The sequence below is a fragment of the Bufo bufo genome, chromosome 7 (assembly GCF_905171765.1).
Source record: "Bufo bufo chromosome 7, aBufBuf1.1, whole genome shotgun sequence".
Classification (NCBI taxonomy): Eukaryota; Metazoa; Chordata; class Amphibia; order Anura; family Bufonidae; genus Bufo; species Bufo bufo.
Window position 1 is genome coordinate 70,086,782 of NC_053395.1, and position 16,959 is coordinate 70,103,740.

Consider the following 16,959-nt stretch of genomic DNA (forward strand, 5'->3'; position numbering starts at 1 on the left):
ACATGGACCTATAACGCTCAGGAAACTGGAAAGCGGGCTGGACCACTTAATATAGGTGCAGGAAGACTCGGATTGGTCAGAACAGATCACATGTGCTGGCCTTTTAAACTACAGGAAATTATATGCACTGGCCCTTTAACATGCGCCCTACAGGGAGCAGGTTGAGAGACATGCTGTGGCAGGTAGGACAGTTCTCGCTTGGACAGAGCCCAGGACCACAGTGGTGAACAGAGAAATGCCGGCGGCTGACCATCCCCACTACATGCCATGCAATCTGACTGGAAACAGACAGCGGTGGAGGTGGCCGGGGAGAACAGTGCTCACCCGAACAGAGAGCCCGAGACTGCGGTGGTGAGTAGGGGAGCATCAAGGGACAGTTACCACAGGTACACTCATACATTTCTGTTGACATAAAAATGAAAAAGTCATGGGGCTCAGACTATAGCAATGCAAAGGAAAAACTTTTTTCAAAGTTTTTATTTTTTCAGCATTAAAACACAAGAAAAACTATATAAGTGTTGTATCGTTGTAATCGTTCTGACTCGGAGACTGAAGGGAACAGGTCAGTTTTACCACATAAGAAACGCTGTAGAAGCAAAACTCATAAAACTTTGGCAGATTTGCATTTTTTTCTAATTCCACCCCATTTTACATTTTTTCCCAGCTTGGTGCCATTAGCAAGTACAAGTTTTCCCGCAATAAACAATCCCTCATGTGGCTATGTGAATGAAAAAATAAGAAAGTTATGGCTCTGGGAAGGCTAGGAGTAAAAAAAAAAAAACAGAAAGGCTGCCAAGGCCAATAAGATAATGGTCATTAGTCAGACCACACATGGAGTATTGTGTACAGTTCTGGGCTCCTGTGAACAAGGCAGACATAGCAGAGCTGGAGGGGGTCCAGGGGAGGGCAACTAAAGTAATAACTGGAATGGGGCAACTATAGTACCCTGAAAGATTATCAACATTAGGGTTATTCACTTTAGAAAAAAGATGACTGAGGGAAGATCTAATTGCTATGTATAAATATATCAGGGGTCAGTACAGAGATCTCTCCCATCATCTATTTATGAGACTATGGAACTCTCTGTCTGAGGAGGTGGTGATGGTGAATACAATAAAGGAATTCAAGAGGGGCCTGGATGTATTTCTGGAGGGTAATAATATTACAGGCTATGGCTACTAGAGAGGGGTCATTGATCCAGGGAGTTATTCTGATTGCCTGATTGGAGTCGGGAAGGAATTTTTTATTCCCCTAAAGTGGGAAAAATTGGCTTCTACCTCACAGATTTTTGCCTGTATTTTCTTGTATTTCCAGGCTAAATATTGTCACATGACCGGTTAAAAAAGGGGACTTGTGGACTATTTTACGCCTAAAATAGTTGCAAGTCCCTTAATTAGTGTGACCAATTGGGGCACATTTACTAAAGTGTTTGCGTCTGTTTTTAGTCTTAAAAAATGCTATTAAAGGTACGCCTAGTCTAATTCATCAACGGCTGTGCGACTTTTAATAAATAGTCAGGGACCCCTGCCATCCAGCTGTTTTGAGAAGACACTGGCACTCCTGTGGGCACCACGACCTTCTGGCAGCTTAGGATAGGTCATCCGTATCAAAATCACCCAAAAAAACATTAATGAAGCTGAATATTTATTTGGTGTATAGTCAAACATGAATTCTTCAACCATTTCTAAATGATTGCAATTACTTATTATTATTACTTATACATGAAAATATACTTATCCTATAACCGACCAGTTCACTTTGCATGGCTCAATAAACAGAGGAAACTTAAAAGATTACATATTAAATACTTTTACTACATGGGTGTGCTCATTTTACTGCTGCACATTAACCAACGCAAGAGATGCAGGTTTGTGTATTTACCAGGTTCCTTTTATTTGCCCTGAAACCAGTTGACGGGATGTGTTCAGGGCACTAGTCTGAAATAAAGAACATAGTGAGCCCTCTGACATAAGTTACAATGAGGTTTCTCTCCTGCCGCCGGCTCACATCATAGGGTAGGAGAAAGAGGCAACACTCCAATTTCTTGCAAATAAATGCTACTCTTTAATTCAGAGGCAACGTTTGGGCTGACATAGCCTTTTTCAAGCACAGGTTCAAGCTTGTTAAAAAGGGCCAAAATGTTGCATCTATGGATTAAAGAGTAGCGTTTATTTGCAGCTAATTGGAGTGCAGCCTCTACCCCTGTTCCTTTTGGACTATCTGTAGTGGGGATAGTTGGCCCAAATCCGCTTGAGGCAAGCACCCACACATTCTGACTACTGGGAGCGCTGTCCGCTGCATACATTTGTCTAGCAGGAGGGCTGGCCCTGCACTGGTTAACCTCAGCCTTGCCCGTCTCTTACATAAGAGAAGGACAGGATGATGACTAATGTGCTCACCTTGCTGCGTAGGTGCCCAAAGCCAAAAACTCTTCTTGCAGTACTTGTGACTATCCTATATCTAAAGATGCTTTAAAGGGCTTCTGTCACCCCACTAAAGTGATTTTTTTTTTTTTGGGCTAGTTAAATTTGTTATATAGCGATATCTGAAAATATAATTGTGTTACTTACTTTGATCCAGCAGTTTATTCAAAAAACGAAGTTTTATCATATGCAAATTCGGTCTCTACCAGCAAGTAGGGCGGCTACTTGCTGGTAGCTGCTGTAGAAATCCGCCCCCTCCTCTTGTTGATTGACAGGGCCAGCCGGGATCTCCTCCTCCGGCCAGCCCTGTCGGCTTTTTAAAAATCGCGCGCCTGTGTGGATTCGGCGCAGGCGCTCTGAGATGAGGAGGCTCGTCTCCTCAGAACTCCCTCAGTGCGCCTGCGCCGATGACGTCTTCTATTTCGGTGATGTCATCGGCGCAAGCGCACTGAGGGAGTTCTGAGGAGACGAGCCTCCTCATCTCAGAGCGCCTGCGCCGAATCCACACAGGCGCGCGATTTTTGAAAAGCCGACAGGGCTGGCCGGAGGAGGAGATCCCGGCTGGCCCTGTCAATCAACAAGAGGAGGGGGCGGATTTCTGCAGCAGCTACCAGCAAGTAGCCGCCCTACTTGCTGGTAGAGACCGAATTTGCATATGATAAAACTTCGTTTTTTGAATAAACTGCTGGATCAATGTAAGTAACACAATTATATTTTCATATATCGCTATATAACTAATTTAACTAGCCCAAAAAAAAAAAAATCACTTTAGTGGGGTGACAGAAGCCCTTTAAGATAAGGTCATACATGGATCTTTTTCCCCATTTTAATCTTTTCTGATAAATAAGGCATAGAAGGCCTATTATACTTTGTGTGATGTGCTTCTGTAAATCAGGGACCTGTTGACGTCATAATAGATACATATGTAGATTAATATATATTATTCATGGTAATGCTTTTCTGTTGCACATTTTATATCCTCACATCATAAGCTGCTTGAAGGGGTTGGCACCTCTCAGACATTGATGGAATATCACTGGGCTATGCTATCAGAATCAGATAGGTGCAGCCTCTGGGCCCTGCTCCTATCTCTAGAACGCACCCGCAGAAGTAAAGGAGAGAACACCACGTGGATGCTCTCCATTCACTGGAGTATTGAACATAGTGACCATGCTCGGCTATTTTCAAAAGTGCCATAGTGGTGAATGGAGAGCACACTGCGCACACAAGGCATTGCTGGAAATAGCCGAGCCAGCACTCAGCTATTTTCGGAATCCCCATAGCAGTGAATGGAGGGTGGCTGCAATTGCGTGATGTCCTTTCCTTCACTTCGGGGGGGCCTATTCTTGAGATAGGTGCAGGTCCCAGAGATGGGACCAACACCTTTCTGACACTGATGGCATACCTTAGTGATGGTGGAATACCCCTTTAATCCTACATTTATGGTAGACAAGTTCATTTCCCAAAATATACCCCAGTCCTCAGTTCCTAGTAATCAAGCAGCGTTTTTGAGTGCGTCATGGGATGCGGAGCAAGACGGATCCAGCATGACACGCAATGTAAGTCAATGGTGCCAGATCCGTTTTCTCGGACACAAAAGAAAACAGATCCAGCGCCCATTAACTTGCAATGGTTTTAGTGACTGATCCGTCTTGGCTATTTTAGAGATAATGCAAGCAGATACGTTCATAACGGATGCAGATGGTTGTATTATCCTAACAGAAATGTTTTTGCTGATCCATGACAAATCCAGCAAAAACGTAGATGTGAAAGTGGCCTAAGTAATGTTTTACGTAATAGTGCTACACTTTCAGGTCAGGGGGGAACTAACTCTCCTTAGGGAGAGCGCGCACTTTGGCATGCCGGGTTTGAAAAGAAAATCTAATAAGCTGGCACTCCACTAACCCCGTCCACTATAATATATCTTTTAGAGCAGGCATGCTCAACCTGCGGCCCTCCAGCTGTTGCAAAACTACAACTCCCATCATTCCCTGACAGCCTACAGCTATCACCCTACAGAAGGGCATTGTGGGAGTTGTAGTAGCTGGAGGGCCGCAGGTTGAGCACCCCTGTTTTAGAGAACTAATACTATATATGCATATAATAATGTAGAAATATTAAGAGTTATTAAAAGAGAACTCCAGGAATAGCAAAAGAATAAATGTAATATAAAACTATTGCAATTAAATTGCAATCCATTCTCCCCTGAATAGTAATAATTGCTGCAGGGCTTTGAATATGTTTCCTCCCCTGCATAACGGAAACGGGACGGATCCGTTTTGCAGCCCATAGACTTCTAAAAGCATTCCACTATGGTCCGTGGTAACAGAAATTCGCTCATCTCTAATTATTACTATTGAAGAGAGAATTGATTCCATTTTAATTGCAATAGTTTAACATTACATTTATTCTTTTGCTATTCCTGGAATACTCTTCTAATAAATCTACACATTAAAGGGTGTGGATGCCTTCAGATGAGTCATTACATGTTTAAGGGCCTTTCATAACTCTAGTACTGCACATCATGACATGTTTATGGGCCTCGTTACAGTGGAAGTTGTTTTATCAGCCATTTTAACCTTCATTAAAGGGGTTGTCTCGCTTCAGCAAATGGCATTTATCATGTAAATAAGGTTAATACAAGTCACTTACTAATGTGTTATTATTCATATTGCTTCCTTTGCTGGCTGGATTCATTTTTCCTTCACATTATACACTGCTTGTTCCCGTGGTTACAACCACCTTGCAATCTGTGGCCGTGCTTGCACACTACAGGAAAAAGCCTTTTCGTATAGTGTGCCAGCATGGCCACCGACGCTGGATTGCAGGTTGGCTGTAACCCCTGAATATGAGCAGTGTATAATGTGATGGAAAAATGAATCCAGCCAGGAAAGGGTGGTATTTAATCCTTTCTGGAATGTCCACCTGTCAGCAGGGAAGAGTCTGATTTTCCAGGCCACCTTTCCTTATGGCAGGCATTTAATGGTAAACTGACCTGATCAGCACATCGTCATAAACCAGATAAGGTTGTCACTTTACCAGTTCTACCAGTTTATCAGTTCACCATATTGCCCAACACATAATAGTAGTCAAAGATTTCAGAAAACAAACCTAAAACTTTACGGCACAAAATAGCAGTTTTAGTTGTTGGTGCCTAAAAGTAACAAGTGGGGTGTTAGTAAAGGAACAGATATCAAATTTTGGTTCCCTCTACTGTAAAACTGTAAATCGGCCTACCTTTCACCTGGGGCGCACATTTAGTTTGGTGCACTCCCTTGCAGAATAAAGGGCTGTTTAGACAAGCCAATGATTGGGAATGAGCTGATTATTCGACCAAGTAAATACCCCACAATCAGCCGACAAAAGAGCAAAATGCTTATTTACTGGCTGAATGAAACTTTTATTAAAATGCTTGCTGGTCAGTAGTATATCCCCCAAGTAAACAGGGAATGTCCTGCTGACATAATGTATAGAGTATGGGCAGGGCCGGCATTTCCAGACAAGGGGGGCAATTGCCCCCGAGTCCATAGGGCCCCCCTGCGCCAGCCCGTAACTAGACTAGTCTATAATTCTGTTGTTGTGCCAGCCCTGCGGGCTGTTGCGGGCGGGTAACAGCGCTCAGCACATGGAGTCCCCCCGGTCCAGATTAATGAAAAGACTGACGAGGGGCCCGCGGCCGCTCTGAGCCCCGCTTTGCTGCCTGCCTCTTTAAGAGAGCAGTGGCTGCTGGAGCGTGCCGCCGCTGCCGCACAGGCACGTCTTTGCGTCTGACGTTGCCCCCAGAGAAGAAGGAGCGCGCACCAGCCTGCCACAGACTCTGCCAGGGAAGGTCCACAGCCGCCCCACACAGCCAAGTTCCAACAGCAACAGAAGAAGGAGGTAGCAGGTTAGGTACAAATAACAACTGGATCTCATCTCACCCATCCCAGTGCCAGTGGCATGTGGCAGTGTGAGCAGTCTGTACTAGCCATGGACTGGAGAAATGTCATGTGCATTTGGGGGGGTGATTAGAATGACTCATGATGAGAGTCTGAGAGATGTGCATGTGCTGGGGGAGAAATGTGCCATGGGGGGGGGAGAAATGTGCCATGGGGGGAGGGGGAGAAATGTGCCATGGGGGGAGGGGGAGAAATGTGCAATGGGGGGAGGGGGAGAAATGTGCCATGGGGGGAGGGGGAGAAATGTGCCATGGGGGAGGGGGAGAAATGTGCCATGGGGGAGGGGGAGAAATGTGCCATGGGGGGGGAAATGTGCCATGGGGGGGAGAAATGTGCCATGGGGGGGAGAAATGTGCCATGGGGGGGGGAGAGATGTGCTGCTGCCAAGTGCACTGCCACTTGCATTTGGTTACATGACAAACATTTGTAATGTGATTTTCTCACAGGGACTCAAAGCGCAGAGAAGTCAGTGGCTGACATTTAGGCACTCAACCCAATCACACAACGCATACTAGGGTCAATTTCTTAGGAAGCCCATATGCCTATTTGTGTATTTTTGGAGTAAACCAGAAGGAAACCTATGCAAACATGGGGAGAACATACAAACTCCATGCAGATGCCCCTGATCGTTTTCGACTCAGGACCCCAGCGCTGCAAGGCACCAGTGCCAACCACTGAGCCGCACGTTTGCTGGCACATCTCACAGAGGCACCATACGACGCCACATGACCTCAGACACTGCTCACACTACTATATAGCTGTCATTTATCTGATCTAGTAAGTGGGTTATGGATACAGAGAGTCTCTTCAGTCTTTTCTTTTTCCATATTCCTATGACTCTGTTCCTATAATAAGGTAGGTGCGGCCACAAAGCTTTTTATTTCAGGGAGAACAAAGCAGAAGCAATGAGTACACCTTCTGTAATTTAAGAACACATTTATTGCTGATATACTTAAAGGGTTATTCCAGGATTGACCTGTGAAGAGATACAGAGGTAAATATGCTTCCCTTTACAGGTCCAGCTGCGTGGGGGCTGAAATTAAAAGGAAATAAGCAGAATAAGCCTTTACATGGGGTGCTCAGGGAAAGAATGCAATTTTTTCATATTTTTTTTCTTTCAGTCCCTAAGCAAATGGTGCCATATAGATATTTGGTGTACAGTAGAATCATTGTAAAAAGTGTCCATAAACTGCGGTCTGTAGGTCGACATGGCAAACTTAATGCACGCTGTACTTTAAGGCTATTTAGCCATTGTTTCTTACTCCCATGGACATCCCCTTTAAGCTTGTTCCGTTCAGGATAACCCTTCCAGTGGTTACATTCATATTACTAGAATTACAAGGTAACAAACCAGCTTACTACAATGATAATATTTCACTACTACCAGACACACAAACCTAATCAAACTGTCCATACCCCTGAAAGGCAAGGTAAGACAAAAATGTGTTGTTTTTTTTAGAATATGGATGACCAATAAGAAAATGAAGATCATTTAATGTAAATAGAATTAATATCTACTGAAAGTGCAAAAAGAGACAGAGACTCACCGGCAGACTCTTCAGGCTCTGCAGCTCACAAAGGACTGGCTAATCAAGAATGGAGAGGGAGGATAATCTACACTACTTTCATTGTGAAGTCACTTATTGGATTACTGCCCACGATGTACTCTGTAACTTTGAGTCATGGCAGGCCGGATATTGGCCAACTATTACATTATAATATGACGTATTACTTTATTACTTTTTATACGGTTATAATATAATTATTGACAATTATCTTCTTTTTCACAATTGTGATGTTGAAACAGGTGGACTAGAGGAATGGAAAAGGTGACTGATACAAAGTAGCAAACCTAAAAGCAGCTATATTAGGGCAGTGATTCCTAATCTGACTACAACCAGAAATTCCTGAACCTCAATTGCTGCTGATGTCTTTGGGAAATTCCTGACAAGGGTTCTAAGTCGAAGAACACTTAGGCCCCTTTCACACGGGCGAGTATTCCGCGTGGATGCGATGCGGGAGGTGAACGCATTGCATCCGCACTGAATACCGACCCATTCATTTCTATTGGCTGTTCACATGAGCGATGATTTTCACGCATCACTTGTGCGTTGCGTGAAAATCGCAGCATGCTCTATATTCAGCGTTTTTCACGCAACGCAGGCCCCATAGAAGTGCGGATGCGGTGCGATTTTCACGCACGGTTGCTAGGAGACGATCGGAATGGAGACCCGATCATTATTATTTTCCCTTATAACATGGTTATAAGGGAAAATAATAGCATTCTGAATACAGAATGCATAGTAAAACAGCGCTGGAGGGGTTAAAATAAAATAAAATAAAAATTTAACTCCCCTCATCCACTTGATGGCGTAGCCCGGCATCTCCTTCTGTCTCCTTTGTTGAATATGACCTGTGGTGAGCATTAATTACAGGAACAGGACCTTTGATGACGTCACTCCGGTCATCACATGGTACGTCACATGATCTTTTACCATGGTGATGGATCATGTGATGACCGGAGTGACGTCATCAAAGGTCCTGTTCCTGTAATTAATGCTCACCACAGGTCCTGTTCAACAAAGGAGACAGAAGGAGATGCCGGGCTACGCGATCAAGTGGACTAAGGTGAGTTAAATTTTTTGGTGTGCGTGTGTGTGGGGGCACGGGTATTTTTTATTTTTACGTATTTTATGTTATTTAAAGTTATTTCCCTATCCACATTTGTTTGCAGAGCACTTGCCATGCTCTTAACCACATTTTGATGCGATTTGCAGCCCTCTAGCCCTTTCCATGACTTTTGTACAGCCATTTCAGTGCTCAAAAGTTCGGGTCCCCATTGACTTCAATTGGGTTCGGGTTCGGGGTCAAGTTCAGGTCTCGAACTCGAACTTTTTTGTGAAGTTCAGCCGAACCTGTCGAACTCGAACATCCAGGTGTCCGCTCAACTGTAGTCATCAGTATCTTATCGGTAGGAGTCCGACACCTGGGATCCCTGACGATCAGATGTTCGAGAAGGCACCGGGGCTCGCAGTAGTGCCATGGCCTTCTCCAGCTTTGCCTAGGCTATGTGATATCACTTTTATCGGTCCCATGGCCTAGGCGCAGCTTAGCCCTATTGAAGTGAATGGGACTGAGCCGTGATACCAAGCACGGCTGCTATGCAATGTAATTGGACTCACTGTGCTTGGTGAGCAGAGAGAAGGTTGCGATGCTACTGCGAGTGCCACTGCCTTCTCAACCAGCTGATCGGCTGGGATTCCAGGTGTTGGACCCCCACTGATGACCTATCCAGAGTATAGTTTAAAAGTGAAAAAAAAAACTCATGAAAAATCCTTTTAAGGCTACTTTCACACTACCGTTTTTTGCGGATCCGTCATGGATCTGCAAAAACGCTTCAGTTACAATAATAAAACCGCATGCATCCGTTATGAACGGATCCGGTTGTATTATATCTTCTATAGCCATGACGGATCCGTCTTGAACACCATTGAAAGTCAATGGGGGACGGATCAGTTTTCTATTGTGCTAGATTGTGTCAGAGAAAACGGATCCGTCCCCATTGACTTACATTGCGTTTTGGTGTCGGCCTCCAGAGCGGAATGGAGACTGATTGGAGGCAAACTGATGCATTCTGAGCGGATCCTTTTTCCATTCAGAATGCATTAGGGCAAAACTGATCCGTTTTGGATCTCTTTTGAGAGCCCACGACGGATCTCACAAACGGAAAGCCAAAACACCAGTGTGAAAGTAGCCTAAGTGGTAGTATTTATTTTACTTATTGATTTTACTCATATAGCGCTCATATATTTGCTTTACAGACATTATCATTGCTTGTTGTCTCCAATGGTCCTTGTTGCTGGTTGGGCAGTTATGGGATCATGTACATAATTTATGTGACTGCAGAGTCATATGAATAAGGTATATGAAGTAATCTCTGTAGGGCTGGCACGAACTACCAGAGTGGCAGCTTATGTATGGTTGGGGAATTTAACATGAGTAATATAGGTTAGGCTATTTTTACACTAGCGTTATAAGGATCTGGCACACTTTTTCCTGGCAGAGCACTCTGGATCCGGCATTGCCAGACTTTACCTGAATGCTTGCCAGCCCCCTTAACTATGAAACAGCCTGCCGGATCTCTGTAACGCTAGTGTGGAACAAGCCTAATTTCTTAATTTTATACCATTTCCTGCATTTCCTCAAGTTTCTCATTATCCCAGATAACCCCTGTAATATGACAATGGAAAGTTACTGTAAATCATCACTTTTTAATAATTTTCCACATCTCAGTGATAAAGTGGAAGCAGAGCATTAAATATTTACAAGTAGAAACAGACCAAGAAACTGAACAGACACTTATTTTTTGGCCGTACTAGATACAGTGCCTTGAAAAAGTATTCATACCCCTTGAACATTTCCACATTTTTTCAAGTTACACCCACAAACTTAAATGTATTTATTGGGATTTTATGTGATAGACCAACACAAAGTAGCAAGTATGTGTGAAGTGACAAGAAAATTATACATGGTTTTTAAAAAATTTTATAAATAAAAATCTGAAATGTGTGGCATACATTTGTATTTAGCCACCTGTACTCTAAATAAAATCCAGTGTAACTGCCATCAGAAGTCACCTAATTAGAAAATAGAGTCCATCTGTGTTTAATTAATTCTCTGTATAACTACAGCTGTTCTGTGAAGGCCTCAGAGGTTTGTTAGAGAACATTAGTTATCAAATAGCATCAGGAAAACCAAGGAACACACCAGACAGGTCAGGAATAATGTTGTGAAGAAGTGTAAAGCAGGGTTAGGTTATAAAGAAATATCCCAAGCTCTGAAGATCTCACGGAGCACTGTTCAATCCATCTTCGGAAAAAAGAAGGCTTATGGCACAACTGCAAACCTACCAAGATATAGCCGTCCACCTAAACTGACAGCCAAGGCAAGGAGAGCACTAATTAGAGAAGCAGCCAAGAGGCCTATGGTCACTCTGGAGGAGCTGCAGAGATCCACAGCTCAGGTGGTAGAATCTATGCACAGGACAACTATTAGTTATGTACTCCACAAATCTGGCATTTATGGAAGAGTGGCAAGAAGAAACTCATTTTTGAGTCAGCAGTGACAGGAAAGCTGGTCAGAGTTTATCAGAAGAAAGATGAAGCTAAAAAAACTGTTAGGCCTCTTTCACACGGGCGGCACGTTTTGGCTCCGGATGCGTCCCGGGTGCATTGCGGCAAACCCGCGTGAGTAGGTACACAATTGCAGTCAGTTTTGACTGCGATTGCGTTCCGTTGTTCAGTTTTTATCGCACGGGTGCAATGTGTTTTGCACGCGCGTGATAAAAAACTGAATGTGGTACCTAGACCCGAACTTCTTCACTGAAGTTCACGTTTGGGTTCAAGGTTGTGTAGATGTAATTATTTTCCGTTATAACATGGTTATAAGGGAAAATAATAGCATTCTTAATACAGAATGCTTAGTAAATTAGGGCTGGAGGGGTTAAAAAAAATAAAATAAATTTAACTCCCTTTAATCCACTTGTTCGCGCAGCCAGGCTTCTCTTCTGTCTTCTTTCTTCAGGACCTGGGTAAAGGGCCTTTGATGACATCACTGCGCTCATCACATGGTCTATCACACGATCCATCACCATGGTGATGGATCATGTGATGAGCGCAGTGACATCACCACAGGTCCTTTTTCTCCTGCACAGCAAAGAAGAAGACAGAAGAGAAGTCTGGCTGCACGAACAAGTGGATTAAGGTGAGTTAAAAAATTTTTTTATTTTTTTTAACCCCCTCCAGCCCTATTTTAGTAGGCATTCTGTATTAAGAATGCCATTATTTTCCCTTTTAACCATGTTATAAGGGAAAATAATATAATGATCGGGACCCCATCCCAATCATCTCCTAGCAACCATGCGTGAAAATCGCACCGCATCCGCACTTGCTTGCGGATGCTTGCGATTTTCACGCAGCCCCATTCATTTCTATGGGGCCTGCGTTGCATGAAAAACGCACAAAGTAAAGCATGCTGCGATTTTCACGCAACGCACAAGTGATGCGTGAAAATCACCGCTCATGTGCACAGCCCCATAGAAGTGAATGGGTTCGGATTCAGTGCGTGTGCAATGCGTACACCTCACGCATTGCACCCGAGCGGAAATCTCGTCCGTGTGAAAGAGGCCTTAGAGGCTGGAAAAGACATGAGACTGGGGCCGAGGTTCACTTTCCAGCAGGACAAGGACCCTATACATACAGCCAGAGCTGCAATAGAATGGTTTTCATGTGTTAGAATGGCCAAGCCCAGACCTAAATCCCATTGAGAATCTGTGGCAAGACTTGAAAATTGCTATTCACAGATGCTCTCCATCCAATCTGAACAACGGGCAAAAATGTCAGCCTCTAGATTTGAAAAGCTGTTAGAGACATACCCCAAAAGACTTGCAACTGTAATATTAAAGTAGTTTTCTGGAATTTTGATACTGATTACCTATCCTCATTCACTTCAATACCAAGCACAGCTGGTATAAAATGTACTGCGCTGTGCTTGGCATGCATGGAGAAGGCCATGGGTGCCAGTGCCAGCTGATCAGTGGAGGTACCAGGTGTTAGACCCCCACCGATCAGATACTGATGACCTACAGTTGTGTTCAAAATTATTCAACCCCCACTGAAATTGAGTGTTTTGGCCAGTTTGACATTGATTTTGATCATTTCAGTCATCTTGTTTACAATTAAATCAAAGAGGCACTTGTAAGTCAGACAAATATAACATAACATTTATAATGAAATAACCACAAATGTCTTTTCTGTGCTCACATCATTATCAGTTTTATTCAACCCCCAAGTGACATTCAATCTTAGTACTTAGTACAACATCCTTTTCCAGTTATAACAGCTTTTAAATGTGAAGCATAGCTTGACACAAGTGTCTTGCAGCGATCTACTGGTATCTTCGCCCATTCTTCATGGCAAAAGCCTCCAGTTCAGTCACATTCGTAGGCTTGCGCGCTGCAACTGCTTTCTTTAAGTCCCACCAGAGGTTCTCAATCGGATTTAAGTCTGGTGATTGCGATGGCCACTTCAAAATGTTCCAGCCTTTAATCTGCAACCATGCTGTAGTGGACTTGGAGGTATGCTTGGGATCATTGTCCTGTTGAAAGGTCCAACGTCTCCCAAGCCTCAGGTTTGTGACGGACTGCATCACATTTTCATCCAATATCTCCTGGTACTGAAGAGAATTCATGGTACCTTGCACACGCTGAAGCTTCCCTGTACCTGTAGAAGCAAAACAGCCCCAAAGCATGATTGACCCCCCGCCATGCTTCACAGTAGGCAAGGTGTTCTTTTCTTCATAGGCCTTGTTCTTCCTCCTCCAAACATAGCGTTGATCCATGGGCCCAAACAGTTCTAATTTTGTTTCATCAGTCCACAGAAAACTTTTGTGGTTTGTCCACATGACTTTTGGCATACTGCAGTCGACTCTTCTTATTCTTTGGAGACAGCAAGGGGGTGCGCCTGGGAGTTCTGGCATGGAGGCCTTCATTACGCAGTGTGCGCCTTATTGTCTGAGCTGAAACTTCAGTACCCACATCTGACAAATCTTTTTTCAGTTCCTCAGCAGTCACACGGGGACTTTTCTCCACTTTGCGCTTCAGGTAGCGCACAGCAGTCGAAGTCAGCATCTTCTTACTGCCACGACCAGGTAGCGTTTCAACAGTGGCCTTTGCCTTGAATTTGCGAATGATGCTTCCTATGGTGTCTCTTGGTATGTTTAACATCTTTGCAATCTTCTTATAGCCATTGCCCTTCCTGTGAAGAGAAATCACCTCTTCTCTTGTCTTCCTGGACCATTCTTTTGACTTCACCATGTTTGTAAACACACCAGTAAATGTCTAGAAGGAGCTGAGTATCACAGTCCTTTTAAATCTGCCTAATTGGTGCTTATTATGCTTGATTGCTGCTCCTTGACATCCACAGGTGTTTTCAATACCTGATCGAAAACACTTGAATGAACCTCTGTTCTTAAGAGTGGTAGTCTTTAAGGGGTTGAAGAATTGTGTCAATGAAGAAATCACAAAAAAAAATTTAATACTGTATTACAAAAACAATTGATGTCATTTTAGTTGCATTTGGTTCTTTAAAAAGTCCTTGTAAGATTTAATTCTGAACACAATTACAAATGTACACTAAATTCCCTAAAACCCTTTACAGCATTGGGGGTTGAATAATTTTGAACACAACTGTATACTGAGGATAGCTCATTAGTATTAGGCCTCATGCACACGACTGTTGTTGTGGTCTTCATCCAAGCCGCATTTTTTGCGGCTAAGGTGCGGAGCCATTCACTTCAATGGGGCCGCAAAAGATGCGGACAGAACTCTGTGTCCTGTCCGCATCCGTTGCTCTGTTCCGTGGCCCCGCACCAAAAATATAGCATGTTCTATTCTTGTCCATTTTGCGGACAAGAATAGGCATTTCTCCAAATTGCGGAAGGCACACGGACGGCTTCCGTTTTTGGCGGATCCGCGGTTTGCGGACCGCAAAAAACGGAACGGTCGTGTGCATGAGGCCTTAAAATCCAGGAAAAAACCTTTAAGGCCTCCTGCACACGACCGTATGACTTTTTCAGTGTTTTGCGGTCCATTTTTTACGGATCCGTTGTTCCGTGTTTTTTGTTTCCGTTGTGTTTCCGTTTACGTTCCATTTTTCTGTATGGCATATACAGTATACCGTAATTACATAGGAAAAATTGGGCTAGGTATAAAATTTTCAATAGATGGTTCCACAAAAACAGAATGGATACGGAATACATACGGAGTACATTCCGTATGTGTTCCATTTTTTTTGCAGATCCATTGACTTGAATGGAGCCACGGAATGTGATTTGCAGGCAATAATAGGACATGTTCTATCTTTCAACGGAACGGAAATACGGAAACGGAATGCATACGGAGTACATTCCGTTTTTTTGCGGAACCATTGAAATGAATGGAACGCAAAAAACGCCCCGTAAGTGGGGGAAAAAAACGGTCGTGTGCAGGAGGCCTAACTCAGGGGAGCTGAGTACAAATGTACACCACTCTTTCCAGATTTTGAAAACCATGTATTATTTTCTTTTCACTTCACACATACTTGTTACTTTGTGTTGGTCTATCACTATGGATGAGCGAACCTGAACTTCATCGGGTTTGGTGTCCGGGTGGGTTAGCGAAACGAAATATAATGAAATTCGTAGACAGAATGCAAAACGGAAGCCTTTAACGTCTATAATAAGGGATCAAAATGGAATGCATCTTAAAGGCTTCCGTTTTGCATTCTGTCTACGAATTCCATTCTATTCCGCTTCCCTAAACCATCCAAACACCGAAGCCAAGTTCGGGTTCGCTTATCCCTATCTATCACATAAAATCTCAATAAATACATTTAAGATAATTAATTCACTGTGTTCATCTTCTGGACAGCCATCTTCTCCTGTATACTAAGATTCTGTTCACATTTGTATTCTGATTTCTGTTTATAATAGAATCCAAAATGCTTACTGCATCCATCACATGATGTACTCCATTGGGACCCCATTGCTTTAACAGGAAATACAGCGCAACCTGCTGTGCTATTTATTCCAGTGAATATGATAAAATCTGCAATAAAGGCTCCAAAAGGGGCTTCCGATGCAGATGTGAACATATCCTATAACCGGCAACTAATTATGTCATGATTAAAAGACACCTACAGTACTCACCTTTAAAATCTCTTTGTTCCCTGACATCTTTACATAGCTGTAGTGGTTTATATAGCCGTATGGAGTGCCCTTGTACAAGAGCCGATCGTCGAAAAAAGGGCACATTCGGGGACTCATTCCCAATCATTGCTCTGTGTAAGGGTACTTTCACACTTGCTTTTTCTTTTCCGGCACTGAGTTCCGTCAAAAAGGCTCAATGCCGGAAAAGAACTGATCGGTTATATCCCCATGCATTCTGAATGGAGAGTAATCCGTTCAGGATGCATCAGGATGTCTTCAGTTCAGTCATTTTGACTGATCAGGCAAAAGATAAAACCGCAGCATGCTACGGTTTTATCTCCGGCCCAAAAAACTGAAGACTTGCCTTAATGCCGGATCCGGATTTTTTTTCCATAGGAATGTACCGGAATGCCGGATCTGTCCTTCCGGTCTGCGCATGCCGAAAAAAATAAATGCCGAATCCCTTTTGCTGGATGACACCGGAAAGACGGATCCGGCATTTCAATGCATTTTATGGAATGGCATCTGATCAGTCTTACAAATGCCATCAGTTGGCATACGTTTTGCCGGCGACGGAACTGCTTGCCGGATCACTCTGCCGCAAGTGTGAAAGTAGCCTAAGCAGGGTAGTAATTGGCCGTTTCAATTGAATTTTTTTTTTTAATAGTATCTTTTTATTAATTAAAGATTAACAAAGCATTACAAACACTCCAATAACAGGTACATCATTTCCAAGCACAGTACAGTAGTCGACATGGGGTTAACCATAGCATCTTTTCTCGACTCTTGTCCAGGTCCGAATCGCAGCGTAGAGGGACACTTTATATAACACCCAATGAAATATGACTTTAGCT

At 43.4% G+C, this 16,959-nt stretch overlaps 1 protein-coding gene across 1 annotated transcript in view; it reads right to left on the reverse strand.

The window, feature by feature from the left end:
* LOC121008206 (lipopolysaccharide-induced tumor necrosis factor-alpha factor homolog) overlaps nucleotides 1–8,012 on the reverse strand; it is a 60,191-nt gene extending 52,179 nt beyond the window's left edge. Inside the window, exon 1 of the mRNA XM_040440621.1 lies at nucleotides 7,909–8,012. The gene's annotated coding sequence lies outside the window, so the exon portion shown is untranslated. The remainder of the gene's footprint in view (nucleotides 1–7,908) is intronic.
* Between the last annotated feature and the right edge of the window lie 8,947 nt (nucleotides 8,013–16,959).